General features: G+C 36.4%; 1 protein-coding gene across 1 annotated transcript in view; it reads right to left on the bottom strand.

Moving 5' to 3' along the window:
- The window catches only part of LOC114360155 (serine/threonine-protein kinase NLK-like), an 80,606-nt gene that overhangs the window by 4,841 nt on the left and 55,666 nt on the right, over positions 1 to 20,099 (bottom strand). The window lies entirely within an intron of this gene.

Raw genomic sequence — 20,099 nt, 5'->3', positions numbered from 1 at the left:
GATCCCTAATATCCAAAACACATAATGGCTCAGGTAAAAGTATCTTGAAAGGAGTTCACATAACAGGTGTCTTATTAAACTAATGGCAAGCAAGAGCTGCTATGAATGGAGACTCAAGAATACGTCTACCTACGGACCTCATAATCTGCCAGGCCATTTGGACTCTCGAAAACCTTTCGAAAACATGGAGTCGTACACAAAAACGACAATTGAAGAATGCAATCGGTATTGTAGAGCCGAAGCGAACCCTCGCGTTAAAAGGACCGTTAGGGCTGCCCTTGCGATTATTATCGTTCGGAGTAGGGCCGAGATAATATCGCAAGGGAAATAGGGATGCCAGTGGTACAGCACATTCAGAACAGCCGGGGATTAAAGCGTCGCATTGAATCATTATGGGTATTGAATTCAAATAACTTTGGTAACCATGGAACTGGAATCTATATTATAGTTTTCAGATTTGTATTATCCTAATACCTATATCAATATTGAACATGTGTACTTCGTAAAGCACTTTAAGCCATTACAAAAAGCTTATCAGCCGTTTACAATAATTAAGTAAGTGTTTGGTTTCATATTAACAAATTGCCCATTCTTGTTCGTTCGCTAAACCAATTTAGAAGTTGCTTAACTGAAGATGCGAGTTTAAAGGATTCGCATTTAGTTTGAGGTAGACGTGTATGTTTTATTTTGTTTTTAACGTAGAATAGGCATAGTGACAACCCTATCTAGTATTACGTTACGGGTACGTTGAAGGGTATTCCATAAGTAATAGACAAAGACGCCTTCGCAGTAAATTCAACTGTAAATAAATATGCTACGTTCATAACAATAATTATGCGAAAGCCTTTATGCCTGAAGGTGAAGGGTTTAGTTGTTGGTCCGATTAGGTGCCTACAAGTGTTTCTCTTTTATACGTACTAAATGTTTGTCGAAATTAAAAGTAACTGGCTTAAACTGAGGCGTCTAGTGACTGAGCTAAGTTTAGTGGCTGGAGACTTGCGTGTTTAGGCGCGTTATCATTTAAAATAAGCGTTATAAATCTTCTAAGAGTTGTCTCAGAAACTGACTAATTAATTACATAACGTTTTTATAGAAATCATTTGATCATTTCGTATCCTAGAAAATATTTATTACCGTTATTGTGGTATATCCAGTTTTATGAGTACGAAATAACTGGTAATTTCAAATGGGGCCTGTGACCATTATGATGTAAATGAGCTCTTATTAAGAATCAAATCGAGATGTAAGGTACCATTGAGTATACGGGTCTGGGGTGAGTTCCCATTACGGTCGGCGTGTTTTGAAAAGGACAAGTAAAATCTTTACAGTAACCCTATTTAATTTGATCCTTGATTAAATCCCTAATTCTGTGCTAGATGTTTTACCCGGGCTGTGCCCAGTAGGTGGGCCTGAGAGCAACGACCTAGGCAGAGGCACAGCCGGGCAGGGCAGGGCTCGGGAACGTTTCAAATTAGGGATGGCCCTGATTTATCACCACGAAACACCCGAAACGAAGCAAATAACAGACGGTAAAATGAGCGCCCGGGATCGTCGCCAGGATGAAAGCGAGAGTTGATTATAATTAAGTTTGAAAGAGACATCCTTATCACAATTTTGTAAATCAATTACAAAAATTTAAAGTTAAAATCTTTCAATGAAATGGCCTTCAAGTATAATTTAAAAATTACACATTGATTTAAAATAGCCTGAAACTGAAGACAGATATTCACATGACATTGTAATATTAATAAATGTTTATTTACCATATACATTTATGTATAAGTCGTGTCTTTCAAGTTGCAAAACGCGATGTCAAAGGCTACTTTGTAAAGAACATGTCACACCTTCAGCCGTCTTCCCAATTTATAGTCCCTATAAGGAGCACAAACAATGACAGGAAGTGTTTTAGCCACTTACGACCAAAAAGCGATAATAGTGGGTTCAATGACATGTCTAAAACCTTTAATGTACACTCCAGTGCAAAAAAAATATGATCTCTTTTTAAATACCCATTGCAAAACAGAAAATTTGAAAAATTGGGCAAAGCTAAATGAATGCGACCTGCATATTCGGAGGCGTGATAATCCAGTGTGAAGTTTTTCGTTAATTAACGTTGTTAGATATTTCGAAGTTAATGATGTTATGAACACATGCGCAATGTAATTTTTAGTTTTCCAGTGAGTTTTGTTATGTTATTGAATATAGAGTTGCAAAATAGCCATTGTTCGTTTAGATTCCCATTGCACGTAATAAAGGTTAAGATGAGAGGTGTGTTGCTCACATTTATAATTAGCACTAATGTGCTAATAACGATAATTCGTCATAAAAGAATTAACAATTGACATTTAATGAAACATGCATAAGTACAAAAATCTGATACGAGAATCGTTGAAATGTAGTCGAGTGGTGTTGACGTATTGGTATGTTAAACGTTTGTAGTATTTTACGAGGCGAGATAAAAATAAAGTGACTACAAAACGCTGAAGAGTTTTTGTTGACTTCCACGTGACTTTAACATTACATAAAAAATGTGTTAAAGTATTATGAAGTCTTGGCTAAAGATGACATTGATTTATTTACATTAAAATAAGCGAAAATAATTTAACACATTTAAAATGAATCTTGTTTCACATGTTAAAATGTTAATATATTTACGAAAAACGAGATAGACTACTGCATTTTAAAACTTGCAGAGTTCCGCAACATTCTGGGCACTGTACCAATCCGAAGTTGGGATTCAAAGTCGTACTTTTCGGAATTGAATAAAGTAAAAACAAAATATTTTTCGCGGCCGGACCTGCGGTGCTGCCAGCTCCGCGTAGTTCAGGCTAGTTACCAAACAGGCGTATGAGAGATACGCCTTTTATTACTTTTTATTCAGAAAAAACAAAAAGTTTGAACAAAAATATTAAGAGTCAAGTGTTAATGTTATGGTGAGTGAGCAAAATATGATTTACGTAGACCCTTATCACAATAACGAAAACTTTCGGGTCTGCTGAAATGGGCTAGTTAGAGAAAAAGCCTAAACACAAAGCAGAAAAAATGTTATTGATTCCCGGACCGGCGTGCTTGAAGGATTACTTCGTTGGGATTACTTTGATCCCGAATTTCCGAAACTAAGAGGTTTCTGCAACGAGATTCGTTATTTTCGGTTCTTGTCGTTCTCAAGATAGCATTTTAAGATGAGTGAAGGAGACCGATAGCAACCGAGTTTAGGCAATGCGGGCAAAAATAGGGTTTTAAATAATGGATATCTATTTCCCCCAGGCCCTGAACCGGCAACGGTATTGAGCCGAGAGTCGTCCGGCCGGATGGGCGCTACTGCTCTACCGAGTGTGAAACTGGGGCTAGGTTAGCCAATAGCTGTGTACGCACAGAGCTTTGTACAAATTAGTGGTCCTGTGATATATTCTTTAAGTAAGGTTATATCGGCAACATCCTACATTTAACCATATAGAAAAATAGTGTTATATGATATCAAACCTTTGCGAGCACTAACAAAGAATAATCGCTGCTAATGCATTACTTCTATTCCGCTTTTATCCCTTTTCGCATCTGGACCGAATATAGCCCCTTGCCCGGGCCCTAGGGCGCGGAATAATGACTGTCGTAGGCTCGCGTTATCTCCGCCCGCATGCGGCCTTAGCAGATGCGACTACACTTTAATGATGTGGATACAACTAAACGTAATAAAACCAAGTTATACAACAGGCATTCGTTTCTAACATCAGATCAGGGACAGTTTTGAACACACTCATATTATAAGTGATGTTACCTTACACGTCTTGAGCATCAGGTTTAATATTGCAATCGCCGGATTTATTCAAACGTTTTCCAATCTTTTTTTTATAATATAATAGTAATTGTAGAGACGCCACCATTTTCAAGTGGTGAAAAATATGAAATGCAAGGTTTATGAATCAGACTGCAAATCGTGAAACTAATGATAGAGGGCTATACAGTTTAACTATCACTGTACGAGTATGTACAGAAATCTGGGGACTCCTTACACATAAAGGGATCTGGCGGTCGTGGCTGCATTATCCTGGGTCATCGTAGATGCAATACAAGTGGAGGGAGGGAAGGGTATGGTTGCACTTGCGAGTTACGGTACAGAGGTTATCAATACCTGGGTAGAGTGATTACGTTTCATTAACTGTTATTTGTAACTGTTGTTTCGGATTTGACGTCATTAAGAACACAAAGTTAACATTGCCTTAGCAGATAACATGTAATGAATAATGAGGCGTACGCCCACCTACATTTATGTATGTTATTTGTTTAAATAACACAAAAAGGATTATCTCAATTTGCATCGGCTGTGTACTGTGTAGGTAGATATCAGTCCCTAAATAAAGGGTTACATTGCCTACGCAAATCCTTTTTCAATGAAGCGAAATTATCGGAGCCCAGAAATGAACATCTGAACCACCCAATCTATTCTAGGCTTTATAAAGCGGTTTACGTGACTGGTTCGCGTAACACGTACCCAAATAAAGGCTACGAAATAAGACTTTGCATTCAGGGCCGGGACACCTGCGGGTAAACATTACCGAATGAATGGCCACACTTCGAGAGATAACAAAACTCTTTTTGACGCTTGTGAAAACAAAATTCCAGAGACAATGGGGAACGAACGCCGTGAAATTACGTGTTTACGTTGAGAATTCGTGGAGGAACACTTATCTGGATCTAGAAGCCAGACATTGTACTCGTAGATGCAGCTTTTGTCAGCTCTTTTCAACTCCTTGTGGAAAATAAGGGTGAACCACACTACCACCTACATAGGGTTTCTGATTTCTCGACTTATTTTTTTTCTCGAGTTTCGGGAATTCTCGAGGCCAAAGTCTCGAGTTTTCTCGGGTCTCGAGTCTTTTAATTAAAACTGTTGAAATCGGTTGAAATTTAATAAAAAACACGGGTTTTTATTAATGTTATAATGTGTCTGGGTTATAATCAATAATACTGTAAAGTTTCAACAAAATCCGTTCAGTAGTTTTTGCGTGAAAGAGTAACAAACATCCAGACATCCACACAAACTTTCGCATTTATAATAGTAGGATAATTATAACTTAGTAATTAACTAAAGGAACAAAAGTCATTAAGTCGCGTGTACTTTAAGGATAAATAACCATACATATCTGGAGCTCCAATTGAATCACTTGTTTTCCAAAGAACACAAGTCCAAATTAATAGAAAAATTACGATAATAAACCTACATTTACAAACAAAAAAAAACTTTTAAATAAATTTTTAAACTTAAAGATAACGACTTGAATAAACGTATTTACGAGTAACCTAAACTAACAGATAGTCAGCAAAAAATGTTCAGTCTTTAAATTGTTTAAATCAGTCAGTTATACAAACATAATAAAATATAGCATACTCGTAGGTGAACATTATTAGTTTCGGTTAAGATCATTACTTGCAAATCAAATTAGTTAAAAAAACGAAAGACTAGGCCAGTCTAAACGCAACGTTAACCTATTAAATAATTAAAAACTTACTTTTGTCTAAGAAAATAGGCTTTCAAGAATATTAAAACTTCAAAATCGAAACTCGAGAATTCTCGAGCTCCGGTAATTTTTTTCTCGTCTCGAATGAAGCCAAATTTCTCGAGTTTTCTCGAGTTCGAGAAAGCTCGAGCAGAAACCCTACACCTACACTATTTTAAATTATTTTACCGATAAGTGATTGGGGAGTATTCAATTCAACACTTATAATTAGGCCAAGTGACCCAAACAGTGAATCCAGAGAGAGATTCGTGAGATACGGCCGATGCTGGTATAATGCCTTTTGTTTGCATTCGGTGGTCGGCTGTAAGCTCTCTGTGTTGACATGAAATGTGAAGTGTCACAATAATCACAAAAAAAAATCTTGATTTGTGTGAAAAAAGGTCAAAATGTACGGATGATGAATTGTTTTTTGTACAAATATTACGAGAGAATGCTCTTTATTTAATTTTGGGATAAGAGTGGTCTCAAGGTCAACATGTAATGGCTCTCAATGAGTTGTTCTCTCTTCTGATATGACAGACATCTAATAAACATACATACACTATTGATCTAGCTGCCGATAAAGTGAAAAACTTTTATGCAAAAGGCTTCCATAACGTTTTACGGATCAGATATTACAAAATAGCTGCCAGTCTTCCCTCGTGCGAGTTTATGCGAAGGCTGCCAAGTGCCAAGTGACATTTGCCAACATGGCGGCTAACATCTCACGAAGTTTAGTGCCCGTGTCGATGACGGTTTATCACTATGCCACATCAACTGTGGTGAGACAATATTAACTTATATTTAACGCCTTGGGTGGTCTGAATGGGTTAGTCTGGAGTCTGGACATGGGAAACCTATTGTATAATTAACAAAACCTTTACATGCTGAGATGGGATGAGAGAGAATAAATTAACATAAAATTAATAATGAAATTGCTTTCTGCGATAAAAAAAGAAATAGGTAAATGAACATTTTTAATTAACTTTGATCGTAGCGTCAACATTCTTTGATTTGATTCATTTAGAGAACTACCTACAATATTAAAGATTTAGAAATTCGTATTTATTCTGCACAAAGGAATGTTTTCACATAAAATTAAATTTAAAAGTATTCCAACGGATATCGATTTAGTTGAAACGGAATCGGATTCGTTTCATACCGCCTTAAAATATTGAAATAAAAGCAATACCGCTGTCCCTTCTTTGCGGATGGATTTTTTATCTACAATAACTGCGAGCGCTTTGAGTCGGTAGTCACAAACTACGTGGTTACAGTAGGTTCATTCCTATTATTGTCCCTAACACTTAGAAACGGTGCAATCTTAAAGTAAAGTAACACGTTTAGTTTGTTTTTACTTTTTGGCAATTTCTGCGATAAAAACGTATGTAGTTACCTCATAAAGTCATAAGATGAAAACGAATATTTGGAGTTAGACGTCGCATCGTTGCTGCTAATGATAATGCACCAGAAACAGCACATATTTCAAAAATCATGTGCTTACAAACAAGAGTTCTAGACTTATAGGGGTGAGACTACTACATTTCATCATACTCGTATTACGTCAGTAACGAATGGTCGATCGCTTTTATAATATTTCGAACCGTGAGCGAGCATTGCAAGCCACTTTAGAGGATAACGACGACGGACTTATCATAATAAAAGTGTTTATTGCGTTCCAGTATTGTTTTATTGTGACGTTGAGCGTTGACGGATTGACAAGGATCGAGCTTTATCATCATTTGCAACGGCTATCGCTCAATCACAAACTGTCACTGATAGAAAATAGCACAATTGATGCTAGGTTTTATTTGTTTATTCATTCATTCTTTAATGCCGTACTAATTTGATACATAAGTCGAACTTAATGCTATAAGGAATTATTTTTAAAAAAGTTTTGGTCTTGTAGGAAATAAAATACAAACTGATGATAACCAGATCAATGACGTTCGGCTGGTTCGGCGCAAGACCGAATGATAACGGTCCCACAAAAAAAGATTAAAAATTTAATTAATTTAATGACGTCCTCAGCTATCCACCCCGCAAAATACCGCTCAAGGAGTCCCGGTGTGATTGGCGTCGCAAATAAACGTCCAATTTAAAGCTCGACGCTCAGTATTGACGCGGGCGGCCGTCAAACTGTCACTCCCGCACGCCTGATTGTATTTAACACGTTGCCTGCTCCGCTCCAACATCCATGGCTGGCACTCAATAGAAAAATCAAGTGCGAAATACACCTCTTTGAAATATTAAACTTTATAGGCAAGTCTCAGTCATAGTTATCACTATACTATAACGCGACCGTCGACCAAACCTATTCTTTAAATTGTTTTTGCAGTAATTACATGACTAAAGTGCCAATCCCATTTTGACAAATTAAACCGAAAATTGGCTTTGATCTGACCACGTAGGCCTACTAAAGTAAAACAGGATGGAATTCCCGCCCGATTTACTAGGCACATAAAGTTTTAACTTTTCTGGAAATTAAATACAAAATTGTGATTTATTACTAGCATCAAATACGAGTAACAATAACTAGTACAACGTAAAATGCATTAACAGAAATGTTATTCGTGGATATAGNTGGATAGCTATTTATACATCGATACCAAGCAGAATCTTAAAAACAGATGAGAATAGTCCTAAAACAGCTAAAATTTCCCTAGTCTCGTAGGTTGCAATCTATTCTGCCACTCGAGATGAAAATTCGTGAGGCTTTGGAGCTGGATTGGCACTGATCGTGGCTTAGGCTTCATCAGTCGACAGCTTTTGAGCATCTTTTATTCGGCATTCTTCTATTTCGGTGATGACTTCTTCTTCTTCCTCGGTCCCTCACTGATGAGGATCGCAACCGCAGATAGTGTTCCTTCATAGACTGCGATCATAAGCTGTGTGGTGATCGGAGAATGCAAATGTGATTAAATTGCCTGTTCGTCTAAAAATGATTACTACATTTTGATTTTTGCAGTAACTATTAGGGTGCAGCTCAGTACGCTTTTACAGTTCTGGCATCTTTTGCTAGGCCTTCTCTCTCTATGAGGCTGGCTGGATTTAGTCCTCCGTTTCTTAATTGTAGTACTTTCATCTAGCTCATTTTCGCTAGGTTTGAATAGTTTTCCGTTAAATTACCCTGTCACAAATATGTAATGTGTTAGTTCAGTAGCTGGTATAGATCTAGAAATATCTTCATACTTAATCTCCAGTTCGCATGGTCTTTAGCGAATAATTAGTTGCGTAATTCTGGGTATAGGATATGTATGATACCATCATGAAAACTTGGCTAGCCTGGACCAATATTTTTACTTATGGAAGATAAACCTAACACCAACCTGGGGCAGTTGGTCGCCCTCCCGGGACTAGAGTTGGTTTCTGGGTTTGAGAGTCATGTATGATGTCTTTGTGATGACTCTAGAATAACGGGGCTGTTGGCGGCTAGAGTCAGAAAGTTTTGGATTTGTTCTCTATGGAGGGATTTTGCCATTATCACCATGCTTAGCAGGCTGGTTGGTAGTTCCAGTATGGTAGTATAATACCCGGAAAGATGCTGCAGCCCACCCTCCAGTATTTTGATTCCTTAGTCGGCTATTACTACTCACGTGGGAAGATTTGATGCTTTTTTAGGGTCACAACACAGGCCTGAATATTGTTTTTAATTATAAACATCTTTACTGGATAAAAATACTTAATTGATTACAAATAAATAAGTAATTTGAGACAATCATCCGTAACATTCCGAAGTCCGCTGTATAAATACATTTCGGTGGATCGGTTCTTAATTCCGGTGGCTCAAATACAATTTCGGTGGCTCTTGATAATTTCAAATTGACATATCTCGAGAAGTATTAATAATATTTTGATCTCTACCATATCATTGAATAATACAAGTTATTTACTATTATTTCTGCCACAAAAAAGTTTTGGAAAGTGGAAATTAAAATTCGCCACCGGAATTAGGCAAAAAACGAGTTTGTTGATATTCACCCAAATAAGCTCCCGCCCAGGGCCCAAATGGCAAGTTTCAGATAATATGTGTGCACTGCAGACTCTTAAGTTGTGAAAACTTTTTTTTAGTTTAGGTATCTAATTGGGCCCCAGCGCGCCCGTAGCTCGCCTTAGCTCGCCTTAGCTACGGCCCTGGGAGAGCATTCAGCTCATTGTCGGAATATAGTTCCCGCACAGGGCCCAAAGCGCAAGTTTCAGATAATAATATGTGTGAACTGCAGTGTGTGAAAACTTTTTTTAAGTTTAGGTATCTCATCGGGCCCCAGCGCACCCGTAGCTCGCCCTAGTTTAGGCCCTGCGAGGGGCGTTCAGCTCATTGTCAGAATATAAATTCCCGTACAGGGCCCAAAGCGCAAGTTTCGGATAATTATGTGTGCACTGTGGACTCTTGAAAACTTTTATGAAATCTAATCGAGCATTCGAGCCCCATCGCGCCCGCAGCTCGCCCTAGCTACCGCCCTGTGCGAGCATTCAGCTCATTGTCGGAATATAAATTCCCGTCCAGGGCCCAAAGCGCAAGTTTCAGATAATTATGTGTGCACTGCGGACTCTTAATTGCCGTGCGTCCGTTAATATAAAAGTTAATTGCTTTCGTGTTGACATTTTTTGTTTGGATAGCTGTTTGTGGGAGATTATTTTTCTCACCTCTTGATCTGACCTGTCTGACCACGATATTGCAAGATAATAATTAAATAAATTAGGGGGATATGTATCGGGTATTACCTATATCAATCTAGCAGGGTCTGTGATAGAGATTGATAGAGTTCTCGCACAAGCTAGCTAATGTTACTAAGGGCAACTAAAATAAGTCTCAAGAAATATTTTCTCGGGAAAATTATACTCAGAGGAAATGTTGAAATGTCGCATGTTACTTTAGTTAGGTACTAACAACATTGCGTAATAAAAAAAAATAGGTATAATATTTTTTTCATTCATGCTCTAATAATAAACCTAGGCGAAGACCACCGAGTCGGCATGGTTTAGTCCGGCAGTTAATCAGTATGGGCATGCATGGAAGCCGATTGATCCTTCATACAAATTAGAATCGGGCCCAACTATCGGCCGACTAAAAATCGGTGGTCTGCGCCTAGGCTTAGGTTTTCCGATTTTTATTGCGATTACGTTACTTCCACATCACCTCTCCGTTCAGCTTTGGTTCGGTTGGTTATTCAAACATCTTCTTTCCGCTGGAATCGGGCTTAAAGATCTCTTGCCAACAATGGAATGTTTTCAATTAGGGCACAGGTTAGGGCTCCAAAACTAGAGCATAAATAGGCAGTTTGAAGCAATATCTTTACTTATTTCCACGCCGTAAGACGAGCAGTACATATTACTACATCTTTATTGTTGGTGCGTTATAAATAAACTTTATGGGCGTGTTTGCTGTCTTCTACGTACTGCCGTTACATTCCATCATCGCGATTCTCGGCTTTCCACGAATAATAAAGGCGGCTACGGTTACGCTCATTTATCTTATTCTTATTTACTAATCATATCATTATCATTTCAACTATAGTGGCCGTAGATTTCCTTAATGCCGATTGGTAGCTGCCTGTATCCCGCATCTTCTTGCTACCTTTATCAGGTCTTCGGTCCACCTTGTGCGTGGACGTCCTATGCTGCGCTTTCCGGTACGTGGCTTCCACTCCAGAACTTGCTGGATGCTGATGCTGCCCCATCGGCCGTCAGTTCTGCGGTGTGCCCTGCCCATTGCCACTTCATCTTGCTAATCTGTCGGGCTATTTACTCACTTACTAGTTATTTAAATCACAGTCCATTTATAAGATAGGGGCGTTTAACACGTATACAAAGGACAATGACCAAAAATGTATGGAGTGTGGTCCAAATGTCCACCACTAACGAGACCTATGTAGTAAAATAGTCTACTAAATACTGATTCATTATAACCAAACCGCAATCAAAAATATGCTGTCAGTAAAAAGTTATGACTGAATGAAAAGTCATGTTTTTTACCTTTTCATCTGAAAAATGTTCCTGATATCATTCTATCCATCACACATTTTGGATTAATCTATGTGTTACTGTAAAAGCTCGAACTACGGTTAATCTTAAGATTTAAGTGTAAGTCTTAGGAGTTACCGACATGAGTTGGTAAATGTAAGTAATTCTAAAAATACGACGATTTTTTCGAGCTTTTACCATTCGAATTCAGTATATGCTAGGGTTTACCTCTGTCAGCTGGTAGATGTTGGTTTTAGGAATAAAACAATGAGTAATTCTTAATTACCTACTTACTTTCATCAACTATTAGACAAAACAGGTAATAAGTACAAACTAATACCAACTTATTTAAATTATTTGCAATCATTTATTTTTCTTGTGTTTTGGTAGTATTTTATATGACATGATCTTAAAACAAGGCAGTGACATCATGGTTTGTTTAATTGTATTAAAATGAAAGTGAAAGATGCCGTGGTCTCTCTTTTTACTTCTTAAATTGTATACAAAAAGGCTGCGATCGTGTAATGCGTAGATAAGACCGATTGTTACCTGTCAAAAATGCTTGTTTTGTTTGTCAACATTTACCGTGCCATTAATGTAAATCCTAAGATTTACCAACGAAATGGTGGTAAGAGTTCGAATCGCAAACCTTTTGGGACATTTACCATTTGGAATTGGTAGATCTTAGGTTTTACTGGAATATCTTAGGATTTACGGCAATTCGAGCTTTTACAGTAACATATGCATGTTATGTCATGTCGCTTAGTGTGTCGTGTTAGATTCTCGCTAAAAGAAAAAAAAATAAACTCAACAATATTGGAATTATGGTCGGGTGGTCGCTGCTCCGCCCCTATTGGTTGTAAATTATGACTGAAACCATTAAGAAATGTGTGGTAAAATGGGTAAATACTTTGGAGTTCATAAGAATTGGATATTTTTGTATAGTCAACAGTACTTTAGACTACATTTATGTTACACAATCGCATCTATAAAAACTACATTTAACTACGATATGAATTTAGCTGCCCGCGTCATCTTTATTACTTTTAAAAGAATTTATAATACCTATGTTATGTACAAGTTTAATAAATAAAATCAGCATCCAGCTGTATCAATTGTTACTCTTTCAACGTTTCAACCTAGTAACTCGATTTAGGTGTTTAGGAAATTCATCTTATCTAGCATAATCTTCACATCGGAATTTCCTAGCACATCTTTACGCTGTAGCGGTCGGGTGCGCGAGCGCTGGAAGTTTTGAATAGTTCTGATTTAATAACCGTCTGCTGCGTCGGAGCTACAATCGCGTTTAGGGGCTTTTACATTGTACGACTTATTTGCCTTGTAAAAAAAAAGATGTTTTGTCAAAATTTTATAGTAAGTATTTATGTGTAGTGAAAAGAGAATAATTAATGAATATCTGTTTGACTCATTGAGAATAGATGTAAGGCACACTGTATCTAGATTTACTTCCAAGGATTTAATAGTATAAGTATTTACCGTCGCGTACGGAGAATGTATGTTAGATGAAACGAAACTGACTTTACATCCAAAAAATAAAGTCAAGTAAGTAAGTAGGATTCATTAAGGGACCGAATATGTCAATCAACACGTGCGGTTAGAAGTCTTTGGGAGAAACGGGTGAATTCTCCCGCTATTGCCTGTCTTGACTTACTTGACTTATGATCCTATGTCCCCTAGATGGGGCAGAGGGCGTCCACAACAGTCCTCCATCGCGTTCGGTCTTGAGCTATGTGTTTGATCTCGCTCCAAGTCTTGCCGATCTTCTTCGCCTCATCTGCCACAGTGCGCCGCCAAGTTTGCTTGGGGCGAATTAATATTTGCCTGTCTGGCAACATTAATTTTAACAAGATGCCTGAAAATGATACCACTGTTGGAAAATATATCCCCCAATAAATATGACCCGCAATCATTGCGTCTAAAATCCGCTTATTCGCTGCACATAACTCAAAGTTTATTACTCGGTTAGTAGTTCCGCGCCACGGTCGCATTTCGGGATTTACTTAAGCTGAATGGATTTTAGAAATACGCTACGAATAATTTCACGCATAAAACAACACACAGTATGACGTCATTGTTCTTTACGGCTTTTTAATCCTCACAGTTCTGTTAGCATGGAAAGGATTAACGCTGATTTGGCTATCAAATTACACCTGAGGAACGCGGGGAGTCGTACGGGATAACAAAAAGATATTCCTTGTGGCATTCGAACGTTGACCGCAGGCTAGAACGCCATGACCCGAGAGCCTTCTAAAATATGAGTGTGTTGTGTACCTATGATTGATGGCTTGAATTGGCAAATTATGGTATTGGTGAATAAGTTGGTTTCAGACTATTTGTATTTAATATCCAATTTGTGAGTGAGTATGTGTACGAATCTAACATATCAGAAATGAGTCCGACGCCCATTGGTATGTAAATTATTTTTATTATTATTGATGCAGTTGCATGAAACAACAAGTGAGTTTTCTGGAAGTGACCGCTCAATCAATAGTTGACTGGCAGAAAATAACATTGAGTCCTTATTTTATGCGCTTTTATTTTGCGCGATAAAGTTCACGACAAAAGAATGGAAAATACAGTGAGAAAAAGGAAACTGATATTGTTTTGGATACTGTTACTTATTTTTTTTTTTTCTATGTTTGTTACGCGATAACTCCGCCAATTATGAACCGATTTGAACAAATCTTTTTTCGGCGTATAGGTAATACCTCAAGGGTGATCCCATTTAAATTTAATATTAGAAAAAACAACCCCCAAGGGTGGAAAATTGGGGATGAACTTTTTTATACGCAATATCTCCGCCGATTATAAATCAATTTGAACGATTATTTTTTTGTTGAATAGGTATTATCAAAAGGGTGGTTTCATGCGAATTTGAAGAAAATATTTCACCCCCAAGGGTGGAAAATTGGGGTTAAACTTTTTTATACGCAATATTTTTAATTTTTATTTTTTTTTGTGTTCACGCATTTGAAGTCGGTTTTATTTTTTTAAAAAGTTAATTATTAATAACCGCAAACAAAGCCAGCACCAAATGCATTTCGCATTCATGAATTTCAATTAAGCCGCCTCCTAAGCATAATATTTGATAAATTAATTAACGTGCCGATGAATTACAACTCCACCGTATAAATTACAACTGGAAATCGTAATTGTGCCATTGCAAATCAATTGGCTGCAGTTAATATTATTGCGTACAGAGAATTTTCAGTGTCTAATTAATTGTTCAATTATTATTTCCATTCAAGAATCATGTTTGCAGTACCAAACATTGTCGATACATTTAGTCAGTTACTGTACTGACTAATAGAAATATTGACTAACGCAATAAATCTGCATACTGTCACGTCCTATTTGTTCTAGTTGCCAATACTCTGTTTGGAAAAAGTAATAAAAAGCGCCACAGCATACATTTGTGTTTGAAAACAACGATGAAAACGAACTAAAAACAAACAACGTCGGTAAGTACCGCGCGAATCGCCTCCTAATAGCCGGTCGGTCAAATGAAAATCGAAGAAAAACCCGCGGAGAGGATCAGCGAATAAACTTACAATAGAAAATAATAAAAATGGAACAAGGGAAATCCACAAAACGCAACTGAAAAGCGGTTCGAAAGCGAGTTGAACGCGAAAAATAACTAAAACGAATGGGGATTTTTGTGTGTTGGGGGGAAGTGGGGAGATCCACGCGGGGAAGTGTGTCAATGTCAACGTATCGGGTATCGTTCTTTTTTTACACGGCATTCTCGGTGAATTATTGCGCGCCGAGCGGACGTCGCGAGTGAGGTACAGGTGTGTGACACGCCGGCTGACATCTCACACGTGTACCTAATGTTAATTGCTCGAATTTTTCGCTTGATTTATGTGTGTGAGTCACAACTTCTGGTGGTGAAATTTGTAACACCTTCAATACAATGTTGTAAATCATCAAAGAATGCCTAATACTTTTAATAAATGATTACGACTTTTAACCAACTGTTATTTGCCAATTATGAAGGTAAAGTCACCACTTACCATCGTACATTACTCCTTGCGAATGTCCTCATTTCAAAATTAAACAAGTGGTCGTTGGGAACAAAGGTAAACTTTAAACGAACAGTCATAACGTCGGGGAGTGTTCCTGCGAGGGCTTATAAAAGATTTCTCGTTTGTTCGGAAACTTCTCGGGTTCCTAGGGAGGAATATTCGGATGTTACGCGAAAAAAGTTGGTGAAATGTCACGGCCCTTCGCGGCCGGGTGTATTTCAGCCGGTGCACGAATGCTCATTTATATTTAGCCGAGCACTCGAACCTGGTACCGCCCGGAAGTCGTTACAGCACGGCGCTTGGCCTATTAATTGCTGGAAAACAATGAAGCATCCAATGAATGCACGGCGCAGCGCTACATACGATGTACCTATGGACATTTTGTATTTCATATTTTAAACAGAACAAAAGTCTGTGAAAATTTAATTGTTGTTCGATTTTCACTGACATTGTATTGAAAAATTTGAATAGTGGAGAAGACCAATTAGTTTAAAATTGCTCTATTTGTTGGTATCAATCAATATTTGCATTGTTTCAATTTTTTGCTGCAATCGGTTTCGGCTTAAAACGGCAGTTGTGAATATATTCATGAAAGAATAACATAATTCCAGACCACAAATGCAAATGCAAACTAAGTAAGAAACTCATTAAATATGTAAATTAAAGAGGTTTGTTGTTGAAGGGCGTCCGAAATCATTTAGATACATTAGTAAAAAACTGAAAGAAAGTGTTAGTGTATTTTGGAATTTTCCGAGTTTACTTTTACAAAATCCTTGGGTTTGAGGTCTTTGGAGATGTGAACCCTAATGCAAATCAGCTAGCACACACGAGTATGTAGGTCTGACTCCTATTCTCGTTCTAACGCACGCCCCCGTTTTGCCTCTACGTGGGGCTTCAAACGAACTTCATGCGTGTCACATACATACTGTACATACAGGGTGGAATGCGTTAAATAAATACGAGTGACATAATGTAAGAAATTTGATTTTGAAATAAATATTAATGAAAAATTCCAAGAAAACAATAGTTTCGAAGATTACGAACTAAAACATTTTCCAAAATGGTTGAATGAAAGCTTTTTATAATTCCAACATTTTTTAGCTTTTTAACATCACATTCCTGCGTTAAGGTGCATATAACATTTCAATGTTTCATCTATGATAAAAAATACCATGACATTGTTAGCAACGAAAGGATTAACGCTGATTTGGCTATCAAATTACACCTGAGGAACGCGGGGAGTCGTACGGGATAACAAAAAGATATTCCTTGTGGCATTCGAACGTTGACCGCGGGCTAGCACGCCATGACCCGAGAGCCTTCTAAAATATGAGTGTGTTGTGTACCTATGATTGATGGCTTGAATTGGCAAATTATGGTATTGGTGAATAAGTTGGTTTCAGACTATTTGTATTTAATATCCAATTTGTGAGTGAGTATGTGTACGAATCTAACATATCAGAAGTGAGTCCGACGCCCATTGGTATGTAAATTATTTTTATTATTATTGATGCAGTTGCATGAAACAACAAGTGAGTTTTCTGGAAGTGACCGCTCAATCAATAGTTGACTGGCAGAAAATAACATTGAGTCCTTATTTTATGCGCTTTTATTTTGCGCGATAAAGTTCACGACAAAAGAATGGAAAATACAGTGAGAAAAAGGAAACTGATATTGTTTTGGATACTGTTACTTACGTTATTATTTGAGAAGATCTGCTTCGATGGTTTAAAATTTTAATTTAATTAAAATAAAAAATAAAAACGCGAAGTGAGTAATTTTTGGTATGAGGATGTCATTATGCAATTTTTGCAAAGAAAGATTTCTTTTATTTATCAAGTATTGAAGATATTTATAATTTAGATCTTCGCAAGAAACTAAGTATGAATTTGGAATGGCTAAAAGTGATTTTATAGTGAATATATTGAATTCGTAAAAGTACCATTTTACTAAGAGAAAAGATAAGTTCTCAGCAGATAGTTTATGATTAATATAAAATATATCATTATGGAGTTCATTAATTTCATTTTTTTACTCCATCATTGGTTATTAAGATTTTAACAAAATAAATTTTGTGAATTATTTGAAAGTGAAAAAGGATTATTAGAAGTTATGTGTGTCAATTATGGAATATATTACTGTGAAATAATATGGTGATGTAAATTAAGTAAATTTAAATTACCCATATAGAGTTCGTAATTATTTTGTATTCAATTAATGTAATATTACATGCTGTTTGGAACAAACACTGGTCAAACACATCCTGACTCGGATTGCGCTAGCGAAGCGAACCTGTGTTTATATTAACACCATTAAGATAAAATTTCGTGGCGAGGCCTCGGAACAATAAACACCATTGTGTGTGGTTCTAAAGGTCCAAAGTAAGTACTTGTGATTTGTTACTATTATGATGAATTTGTTCTGATTGTGCAAATATGATCTATGGAGATACACATATTTTAAGTTACTGGTAATAATAAATTATATTTTGTGTATTTTAGCCCATGGAATGGTATGGTACCTACTATATTTACAAATGGCAAATGTACTGAAATAATCATAATGATTATAATCTCCTTTGACCGTTTCAACCCGATATGAAATTAGACAGCAGCTATGTATGTATTACTTATTAGAATATCCTTAACGAGTGGAATAGCAATAAAGAATTGAATTGGAATTGAATTGAGTCGGATTGAATTGGATTGAATTGAATTAAATACCTACATAACATTCGATGACTGAACACATGGCCGATGAAAGTTGGTAATTAACAAATCGATAATAAGTAGGTAAGACTACCTAATTGTCGTAGAGATGTGAACACAAATGATAAGTATTTTGATTTTGACGTTGAAGAATAAATAAGATTCGGTAATTATTTCATTACCCCAGTGAACGGAGTTGTTTTGAAGATAAGTAATTAACACTGTCAGAGTGGTTAAAGATTGGTCAAAGTTTACAAGTTGAAAAGCGACACCTACGTGATTGCCTAAATGTGTCTGCGTTACATTTATGTTACCACACGCAATATATTTGAAAATAAAATCGTATCTGAGGTAAATGAAGTGATAAGTAATTTGTTTTCAACCATTAATGTGGGATTTAACAGTTGGGCTTTCAGTCCTTGACCAATGATATGAGCTCAGATTTGGTAGCCGTTGTGCTAGAATATTTGTGATATTATATGAGTAACGTATTGGTTATTGCATCACTATGAAAAATTGAACTTGAGTTAATAATGGTTTGATACCTAAGTGTAAAGATCACGAAAGTCCGGTGATGTTGTGATGATAACTGTGATTTTACAGGTATAATGTTTACAGATACTGATTGAAAGATTTGAATTAAATGATGTTTTGTTAACCGGAACAAGGTAATTGATACATAACTGATGTATAATAAATCCAGTGCAGCTTATACAGCCATGTGTAGTGAGCGATATCATGTAGTATCGATGAATATGATTTTAATCAAATTACTTGTTTTTACAATAGTTATTTAGAGTGGTTTAAAGTTTACGTTTGTTGAAGCGGATGTAGCGAAATTAGAGCTAGATAAACTGTGTACCATATGGGTAACAGTATCTTTTAAGGCATACCTACAATGATTTACCAAGAGACAGTTTATTGTGATTGGTAGTATAACCAACTAGCGGTGAAAATAGATGCATCATTGAAATTACTTTATATCAGTTCGAGTGTAACTATCCCATTGGGAAAGTTATGGTGTGTTAATGCTGTAATTATTATTATTATTATTCGATGACTGAGTATGAAAGGTAGGCCGAATAGCAAGCAGCGCTCACATAATTGTGAAATGGATGCTGAAGCTAAGCGGTGCTCACTCAGTAGGTAGATAGATACCTGAATTATTTAGTAAGGGAAATGCTATGAGAACAAGTACGAGAGTGCCAGAGATTATTCTTATAAATAGACAAATTACGCATAATAATTGATGCAAATCGAACTATTTGATTCTAGTAATTAGTAATAAGTAAGCTATAGACCTGAATCACAGTTGTTATGAAGAAGAGACAAATATACGAGTGGTACTATGTGAAAAGAATGTATGTTTATTGAAAATCTTTCAAAATATCCGTTACAAATGTTATCCGAGTTAAAAAAAAAATAAAAGAAGCAACCTGCTTATTTGCGAGACGANAATACATATTATAATTAGGAAATTGGTAAAGTGAAAGCAGTAGTTCCACAAGGTAGTGCCATGGAACCTACACTGTATCTATGCCGCCTAAACCTGTTAATAATGAAATGAAATGAAATGAAATGAAATGAAATGAAATGAAATGAAATGAAATGAAATGAAATGAAATGAAATGAAATGAAATGAAATGAAATGAAATGAAATGAAATGAAATGAAATGAAATGAAATGAAATGAAATGAAATGAAATGAAATGAAATGAAATGAAATGAAATGAAATGAAATGAAATGAAATGAAATGAAATGAAATGAAATGAAATGAAATGAATGAAATGAAATGAAATGAAATATTGAAATGAAATAATGAAATTAATGAATGAAATGAATTAATGAAATGAAATAATGAAACGAAATAATGAAATGAAATAACG

The sequence above is a fragment of the Ostrinia furnacalis genome, unplaced genomic scaffold, assembly GCF_004193835.3.
Source record: "Ostrinia furnacalis isolate ACB-3 unplaced genomic scaffold, ASM419383v2 OfSCF4909, whole genome shotgun sequence".
Classification (NCBI taxonomy): domain Eukaryota; kingdom Metazoa; phylum Arthropoda; class Insecta; order Lepidoptera; family Crambidae; genus Ostrinia; species Ostrinia furnacalis.
This window is presented reverse-complemented; position numbering and strand designations above follow the sequence as displayed.